This window comes from Monodelphis domestica, chromosome 1, assembly GCF_027887165.1.
Source record: "Monodelphis domestica isolate mMonDom1 chromosome 1, mMonDom1.pri, whole genome shotgun sequence".
Lineage (NCBI taxonomy): Eukaryota > Metazoa > Chordata > Mammalia > Didelphimorphia > Didelphidae > Monodelphis > Monodelphis domestica.
Window position 1 is genome coordinate 60,656,329 of NC_077227.1, and position 8,339 is coordinate 60,664,667.

General features: G+C 41.2%; 1 long non-coding RNA gene across 3 annotated transcripts; it reads left to right on the forward strand.

Annotated features, from left to right (window-relative positions):
* The first annotated feature begins 1,773 nt into the window (after nucleotides 1-1,773).
* LOC103100899 (uncharacterized) lies at nucleotides 1,774-8,123 on the forward strand. Of its 3 annotated transcripts, none has more exons than XR_460159.1 (3): nucleotides 1,774-2,205; nucleotides 6,448-6,666; nucleotides 7,405-8,123. It is a non-coding gene; the product is annotated as an uncharacterized LOC103100899 (long non-coding RNA). The 3 variants fall into 3 exon arrangements; XR_460158.3 differs by having other exon boundaries at nucleotides 1,774-2,200; XR_008912304.1 differs by having other exon boundaries at nucleotides 1,774-2,200; nucleotides 7,518-8,123.
* Nucleotides 8,124-8,339: the final 216 nt, after the last annotated feature.

An 8,339-nucleotide genomic window follows, 5' to 3' on the forward strand; every position in this document is an offset into this window, starting at 1 on the left:
CTCTTTTTCCATTTGGGAGATCTTTCCTAATTTTCTTTATTTTCTTGCCTCGTTCATATTTTTTTTTAAATTTTTTATCAACTTGTCTCTTTTTGTTTTTGAGATTAAAAAAAAAACTCTTCCAAAAACTCTTTCTGAGCTTATTGTCATTTATTGTATTTCTTTTCTTTTAAGGAGGTATTTTTATTTACTTGTCCTTTGAATTTGAGCTGTGGTCTTCTCTGTCTCCCATAATAGCTATCAATAGTTTGGTACTTTCTCCTTTACTTGCTCATTTTTATTTATTTATTTATTTCAAACACAAGGCCAAGACCTAATAATTATTGGCTTTTTTGCTAGAGACCCAGGAGTTCTTACTGTGCTGGAACATGTTACCTCAGGTTTCAGGATTTTTTGTGTGTATTTGTTTTATTCTGGGTCCTATTTAGTTATTACAGTTTTTATAGTACATGATCAGAAGTACTCCTGATCCTCTGCTCAAATCCCAGTCTGTGATTAACCTCATGTGCTCCAATTAGAGCCCATAGGCCATTCTGCTACTGTAACTGTAAATAGACAGTTCTCCTTCCCCTCTGGCAGCATCCAAGTACTCCCCTCTTCTGGGAAGGACCACAGTAGATGGACCCAGTCCCTTAGCAACCATACTCACCAGTGTGTGCTCCTGCCTCACTTCTACTCTCTTACAGTTCTAGCCTAAGATAGAGCAGGCATCAAATCCATGTTCCTTGAACCTCCGTGCCCCTCGTTTGTTGGCAGTGATAGACTCTGTGGTGTCTGCTCCTGCCTCAGTCCCCAGTTGTGGGTCAGCAGAGGTCTCCAGATCCAAAGGCACAATAGACAGGTGCTCTCAGGTCCTTTGCCTAGAAAGTTCAGTGCTATCTTCTGGGATACAAGCTTCAGGTCTCAGCAACAAAGTGAGTTTGCTAATACTTCCCCCAGGGACTACCTTGTTGATTTCACTCTGTTTGCTCTATTCCTGTCCCCAAGGCTTACACTGGTGGGCCTGAGGCTAGGGAAGTCAAAAGCATTTCTCCCTAGTTTTCTATTCAGTTTCACTCCAGATTCTTGGCTATTTTTGCCACTTTTGCTATTAATTCTGTAGAGTTATTTGTGGTTATTTATGGAGGCTTTTAGTAGGGTGAGGAAGCTCCACACCCTACTCTGCCATCTTCCCACAATGCATTTGTATTCCTACACCTTGACAATATCTTCTAGACCTACCCTTATTTTCTTGGGTAGATCACTTTCAGAGATTGAAGGACCTTTACAGTGGATGATCATGGAATTTAGACATGATTTAATGTTGGGCAAATCACATCTCTTCTTGGAGCTTTCATTTTCCAAAACAGACAAAGAGAGATGGATCTAGAATGATCCCTATGGTCCCTTTCTGTTTAAATGTTCCATAATTGTTTGAATATATGCACTGGAGCAGTCTTTTGTATCCTGCACCTATAAGGAGGGTTGGGGGATGTGTGACAAAAGGAAATAATTTTTTCAAAATCAAGTATAGTAGAGGAATGTTCTGCTTGCATTAAGAGAAAGGTTAAGTTTTCTGAGCATTAAATTGTACATGTTTGGTGCCCTGTAGCACAAGTCCTTCTATTTCTGAAATTCTGTTGATAATCATGCCTGTGCCTTTTCCCCATGTTGTCAAAATGATCACAAGAAAAAAGGCAGAATGACCTGATTTCTTAGGACACAGCGACCCGTTTCATTGTTTAGTCCTTAACTATGAGCTCACTGAGCCCATTCTCCCAGGAATTCTGTGGAAATCAGCAGAAGCCACTGTTGGGAAGGTACTCCACAGGAGGAGGGTAAGGGGCAAAAATAAATAAATAAAGAGCAAAACAACAATCAAATAACCCCCTCACATAAAATCCAACATTAATTTGGCCAGCTCCTTGAAGAAAATAGCCTCATTGCCAGTCTGGGGTCTCAGCCAAGTTCAGTGTTTGAGGGAAGCTTTGTAGCTGAGGGGCTTTTTGTGATATGTGCTCAAGGAAATCTTATATGGCATCCCAGTCCTGGGCCTCAAGGATTTCATTAAGCCAGAACCTGGTTTCACTGACAGAGATGAGAGTCAGGCTGCAGTGAAGTGGCCATATTCACTGAGCAATCTTCCTGGAAACCATTTTGTTAAAGGTTGAAAAAATCATGTAAGGAAAGAGGACAGAGAACATCTTATAGGAGGTAAAAGGTGAGGTCTGTAAAATCATTTTCTGTTCTATTTAATTTTACTCCTATCCTTGGCTCCTTTAACACGTTGTTCTTTCTCTCAGGTCTGGATTTCTCAGGGTATTGGATGTTAGGTGATAAAGTATATAAAGCCTTGGGGTTTGAGTTGGGATGACCTGAGTAGAAATCTTCCCTCAGACACATAATAGTTCTTGTGACCTTTGGCAAGTCATTTGACTTTTATCAGCATTGGTTTCTATATCTTTAAAATGTGTATAATTATAGCATTTTATCTCACAGGGTTGTTGTGAGGATCAAACTCAGCATTATATAAATGTAAATTCTTATTGGACATGGAAGTAGGATCCAGGAGCCTGGCTCATTATGTCAGACCTGCCTTGATACCCACCAGTCAATTAATAGGTATCTCAGTGTCCTCAGCCTGCTCATCCCTGGGATAGATGATGAGGGAGAAATGAAATGAATACTGGATATAGGATTAGAATGAAGGAATGAATGGAGAAAAATGATACACTTACTATATGCCAAGTACTGTGCTAAATGCTGAGGATACAAATATAAAGAGTGAAGTCAATTCTTACCTTCAAAGAGTTTATATGTTAACATAGCAGATGGCACACAAAGGGAAATGGCGGAGAGGGAAGTCCAGTGCTTTGGTGCACAAAGTTAAAGGGATAGAAAATGATATCATAAGAAATAGATTGACACATACCATCCAGGAACAATGACAAAGTTGGTGCTCTAAATCATGCTACTTAGCCTTTTATTTTCTACAGACACATAGATAAGTAGACAGAAAGACAGACATCATTAGTTTAAAGACAGATTAGTTTCAAGATTCCAAAACTGGGGAGAAGGAACTTAAGTATAGCTTATTTACTGTAGTCCTTTTAGAATTATAGACTTTTAGTGTTGTTATGGTTGAAGCTTTGGCCAAAAAAACAACTATAGCCTGCTTAGTGATGTCTCCATGAATTTGAGTATACTGAACCTTATACCATATTGTCCATTAATGGACTTATTTGAAGTTCTTTTAGCTTGGTAGGACCTCCTCACCCCAACCCAACCCTGCCTCTCAGAGTATGTTTTGCTATTACTGCATCAAGTACAACAATGAAGGAGGACTTGAGTGAAGTTATAACTATTATAATTTTTTAAACTGATAAACCATATTTGGCTAGATCCTTCCATGTCCTCAACTACCTTCCAAACTAGCTAACCAGATAAGACAATATGCATAAAGAGAAGAGAGAAATAAATAACTATATCTATATTTTATCTATAACTACATAGAGATTACTTCATTTCACATCTCTCTACTCTACCTGATTTCAACTCCAGAAACAAGATTCCCCTCCTAGGAAAAGTTCAAAACCTTTCATTTCATTATCAAGCTGCTAACTCCAGCCTTGATTGACAATACCTTTCTGAGCCTCCTCTCTCTGAATGAAGGGATGGAGGGCAGAGTACCAAACTCTTCCCAAGGCCTTCCTTTATAGAGGACAGAAACTGGAGTCCCAGCTCACTCTTCTTTGAATCCACTAAGCTTACTAGTTTCAATTCCATGGAACAAGATGGCGCTAGGTGTACCCTTCCTTCTAGCCTTCATGCCTCCTTTTGGGTGTTCTCTTCCCTCATTCAATTGTAAACTCTTTGAAGATAGAAATTGTCTTCAAAATCTTTTCTAAAATATTTGTTTGGATATATTTATATACTCATTTCTATATCATCTCTTTCTTTATATCTAAGTCTATTTATCTATGTCTGTCTTTCTGTCTACTTATCTATTTGTCTGTAGAAAATAAAAGGCTAAGTAGCATGATTTACAGCACCAACATTGTAGAAATCCAGAGAAAGGGAGAGGTAGGGAGGGTCCAGAAGTACAAGAAGACTTCAAAGTAGGCAGTAGAACTAGACCTAGAAACTGAAGGATGGCTTGACCTTCATACACCAAAAAACAAATTAACCAAAACCAAAAAACAAAAAAACCAACAAACCTGTCTTTGAGAGGAAGAGGCACAAAGTTGTGCAACGAGAGGGAACATTTAAGCTGATTCATTGGAAATAAATTGCTGCCAACAGCTGAGAGTGATTTTCTCAGGTCTTCTTGCCATAGCATTTTGGAGGTCAGTTTAGGGCTCTCCTGTTTCCTCTCACCAAAGCTTTGCTCTGCATAAGTATTTTGCAATTACAAAGTGTTTTTGCATTCATTATCTTACTTTATCTTAATGGCTGACACTTGACATTTCTCCAAGCATTTTATATCCAGAATGTCATTTGATCCTCATATCAAGCTTTGAATGAGTGTGGTAGAATGCTCAGCCCTACTTGTCCTTTTCTTGGGTCACACAGATATTCTTGATCTAGAAAGATCTCTAGGGAAAGTTTGGTGGCTCAGTGGATAGAGAGTTAGGTCTAGAATTTTGAGGGCCTAGGTTCAAAATTGGCCTCCACCACTTCCTGGCTGTGTGACTATGGGCAAGTCACTTAATCCCTATTTCCTAGCCCTTCTTGTTCTTTTGCCATAGAATTCATACTTAGTTTCCATTCTAAGACAGAAAGTAAGGGTTTTTATAAACATATAAAAAATAAAGTAATCTCTATCTGTTAGCTATATTGTGATATAACTGTTTTGGACTGAGCAATGATGTGAACACTCTTGTAACAAAACTACTTTAAGGCAACCGACCAGTCAGAATCTCAGGTTCTGTTTGTGACATCATAGAAATAGTAATAATTTATTTCAGGCTATAAAGGAGAAATGAAGCTAGGTCACTGGAGCATAGATCTGTATCTTCAGTAACTTTTGCTTCATCCAAAATAAAGCTGGTCAGAGCCATGCTGGAGAGGAAGAATAATTATACCAGAGGATGGTTCACCTAACTCCAACAGACCCTGAGACCCAATACTACCATTCTCCTTGTTGTCCCGTCACCCCTCAGGAATTCTGACTGGGAATATGTTTTCCCTATCTCCTGTCCATCTCTTATATATCTCTTAAACACACTTTTGCTCCTTTTTTCTTTTCTCTCTTCCATTCAAAAAAGTCACTGGAAAGACCTTTTCTCTCTGTTCAAAATGGTAAAGACCTGCTTAGGGACTCTCTGGAGATGTCTCATGAACCCACATTGAGCAATTAAGCTCAGATCAGAAAAAGAGTTAATGAACTATGATACAATGATCCATTAGGATCTCTTGCCAGTCTCCAAAAATATAGATCCCTCTGTCTTCTGTCAGTTGTAAGGGCAATTCATTTACACAATCACTAAATTTTAGAGTTAAAATCAACCTTAGAAGAAATCCCACAACAATATACTCAGTAAGTGCTCCACTAGGTATTATCTGAAGACTCCGCAGCAAAGTGGGGAAAGAGAGGAATCACAGTCTTCCAAGACATTTCATTTTGCCCTTACTCAGTTAAATATTTTTAGGAAAAAAAAATCCTCACATGAAAACCAAATTGACTTCTTTCACATTCTCCTCATTGCCCCTAATTCTGGCCTCTTGAGGCCAAACAGAGCCAATCTACTCCCTCTTGCATATGACAGTCCTTAGTAGACTTGAAGACATCTCCTGTGTTTCCCATGAGTCTTCTCTTTTCCAAGCTAAACATGCCCAGTTCATATTCCCAGTTTCTTTGGTAGATGCTTCTTATGGAATGAACCCAAGGCTTTTGCTATTACCATTGTCATTATTTGGATATCCTCCAGTTTGTAAATGTCATTTCAAAATGTAACATCTGGAAATGAATGTAATATTTCAAATACATTCTAACCTAGAGTACAACAGGCTTATCACTGTCCTCACACTAGAAGGTTATAGATATTTCTTAATCTTTAGCCTTGAAAGTCAAATCCCATTCATTACCTTTGGGGGAAGGGATTGCCTTTGCTTTGTATTGAACTTAGAGGTCACTAAAATCTGCAAACTTTTTCATCTGGCCCATTATCTAACCCAAGTCTAGAGGAAAAAAATCATAATAATCCTCCCTCATATGATTCTATGATTCTGCTTGACTCCTTAGCCTGAATTCTTTCAATTATTCCAATGAATTCTTCCTCTAGTTCTCAAAATGGCAGAATTGGTTTACTCATATAGTCAACAACATTGACTATGGCTCAGGTCTTCATTATCACCACCACCATTATCTTTGCTAGCATTTATGCAGCGTGATAAGGTCAGAATTTTCTCTATATTATTTCATTTGCTCCTTACCTCAGCTTCCATTTTATGGCTCCCATTTTACAGATGAAGAAATTGAAGTCTGGAGGAGGTGACTTGCCTATCTAGGAAATATCTGAAGTAGAATTTGAATTGGGCTCCCTAATCCAAGGCTCTATCCACTGTGCCACCTAGTGCCTCTAAAGATACACTACAGCAGTAAAGATCTGGGTTAGGCTGTGCAAAGCCTGAATTTTGCCCCCCCTGCATCTGGAACAGAACTGGAACAGCTAAGCACTGAAGGAGGTATGTTTATTTTTATTTTTTTAACCCCTTACCTTTCGTCTTGGAATCAATACAGTGTATTGGTTCCAAGGCAGAAGAGCAGTAAGGGCTGGACAGTGGGACTTAAGTGACTTGCCCAGGGTCACACAGCTAGGAAGTGTCTGAGACCAGACTTAAATCTAGGACCTCCCTGGCTCTCAATCCACTGAGCAACCCAGCTGCCCCCAGGAGGTATGTTTAATACAGAGGTAAGATCTTCCTCTTTATCATTATCTTTTTTTAGAAGTAGTCCGCCCTCTCCCCAACTCATTCCCCTCCCTCCAGTATTTGCCTAGTGATGCTATCATCCCTTGCTGCCATCCCTCCACTTCCTCCAACCCAGTTGCCCATGCCTTCAGAAACTCGTTAAATTCTCTTCTTTCCCATTCCCCAGGTAATGTGATGCCCTTGTCTCTCTCCCACCTCTATTTACACTCTGAATGGAAAGTAGGTTTAAGAAACCCCAGTAGAGGCAGAGTGGTTTAATCACTGAACAAGCAGCTGGGATATAAGCCCTTCCTGAGTCTCTCTCTCAGCTCTGCCTCTTAAACCCTGAGACTCGCAGCAAAGCTGACCCATTTCCCCATATCTGCAGCCCCCTGCCCTCCATCCCATTCCGTCCTCCCCTTCCCTCCCACACGCGATCTGGAAAGGCCCGAGGAGAAAAGAGGGTGGCCAGGAGTGAGCTCTTGGAAAAAAGACGCCATTCTATAAACACAGGTGGTTCCCGAGCTCTCCTCCCGCCAAGCTGCTGTCAGCCCCTCAGAAGGGCATGTCAGGGAAGAAGTTATTGCTACTGACTTTGCTGTGTCTCCTTGTCTGCTGCCCATCAGACAGCTGGCGCGGATGCTGAAAGCGTTCCTGTCTCCCCGAAGACTAAAGGCGGCTCATACTCTCTGCCGTGCTTACATCGGAGGCGAGGCAGGTGGGGCGGGGGCTGTGTCAGCCCTTTGGCAAAAGCAGACCTTGTGTGGACATCCAGTGAGCAGCTAGAGGAGAGAAAGGGCTTCTTTCTCAACGACTGACTGCAAGGGGAAGTTTGGTGGTGGCCGCTGCTGCTTCATTCCCACCCTGCTACAACCTTGAAGACTTTGACTGGCTTCAGCCAGCTCCTTGCCCAGAGGCTGAGTGAGGGAAGGCTGGATGCTCTGGGAAACCCCCTTTGCCCCTTGAATTCTGATAGCGCCATCACTCTGCTGCTTCCAGATGTGGCCTCCAGGGTGCCCAGCTCCTTCGTCCTCAGCTGCTCATGCTGGCATCTAAGCTAGAACCGCTGTCATGGTGGCCTTTTTGCTAGTACTTGGCATGAGAGCTGCCCTTTAAGATGCTTTCTTTAATTGCTCCTTAAATGATATTTCTTGTTGCCTTTTGGCATGCAATAAACCCAGCTCTCTTCTTTGCCCTCTCCAAGGAGAATCTGGGAGCCTTCCTTCTGTGTATCTGCACGTTGCTTCTTTCTTCCGGTTTTGTTTATTCTGAGAATGCCGAGATGGACGTGTATGCAGCTTCATAGATCAGTGAACTGAGCTCCCACGTTTTAGTAGCCTGGTTAAGGTTGATCATCCCTCTAAAAATGGTGTTCCTCTCACTCCAGGCCCCCTTTCTGCCACCGTTGCTGCAGAAGTAGAAGGGGGTTGCACAGGACTTTGGAAAAT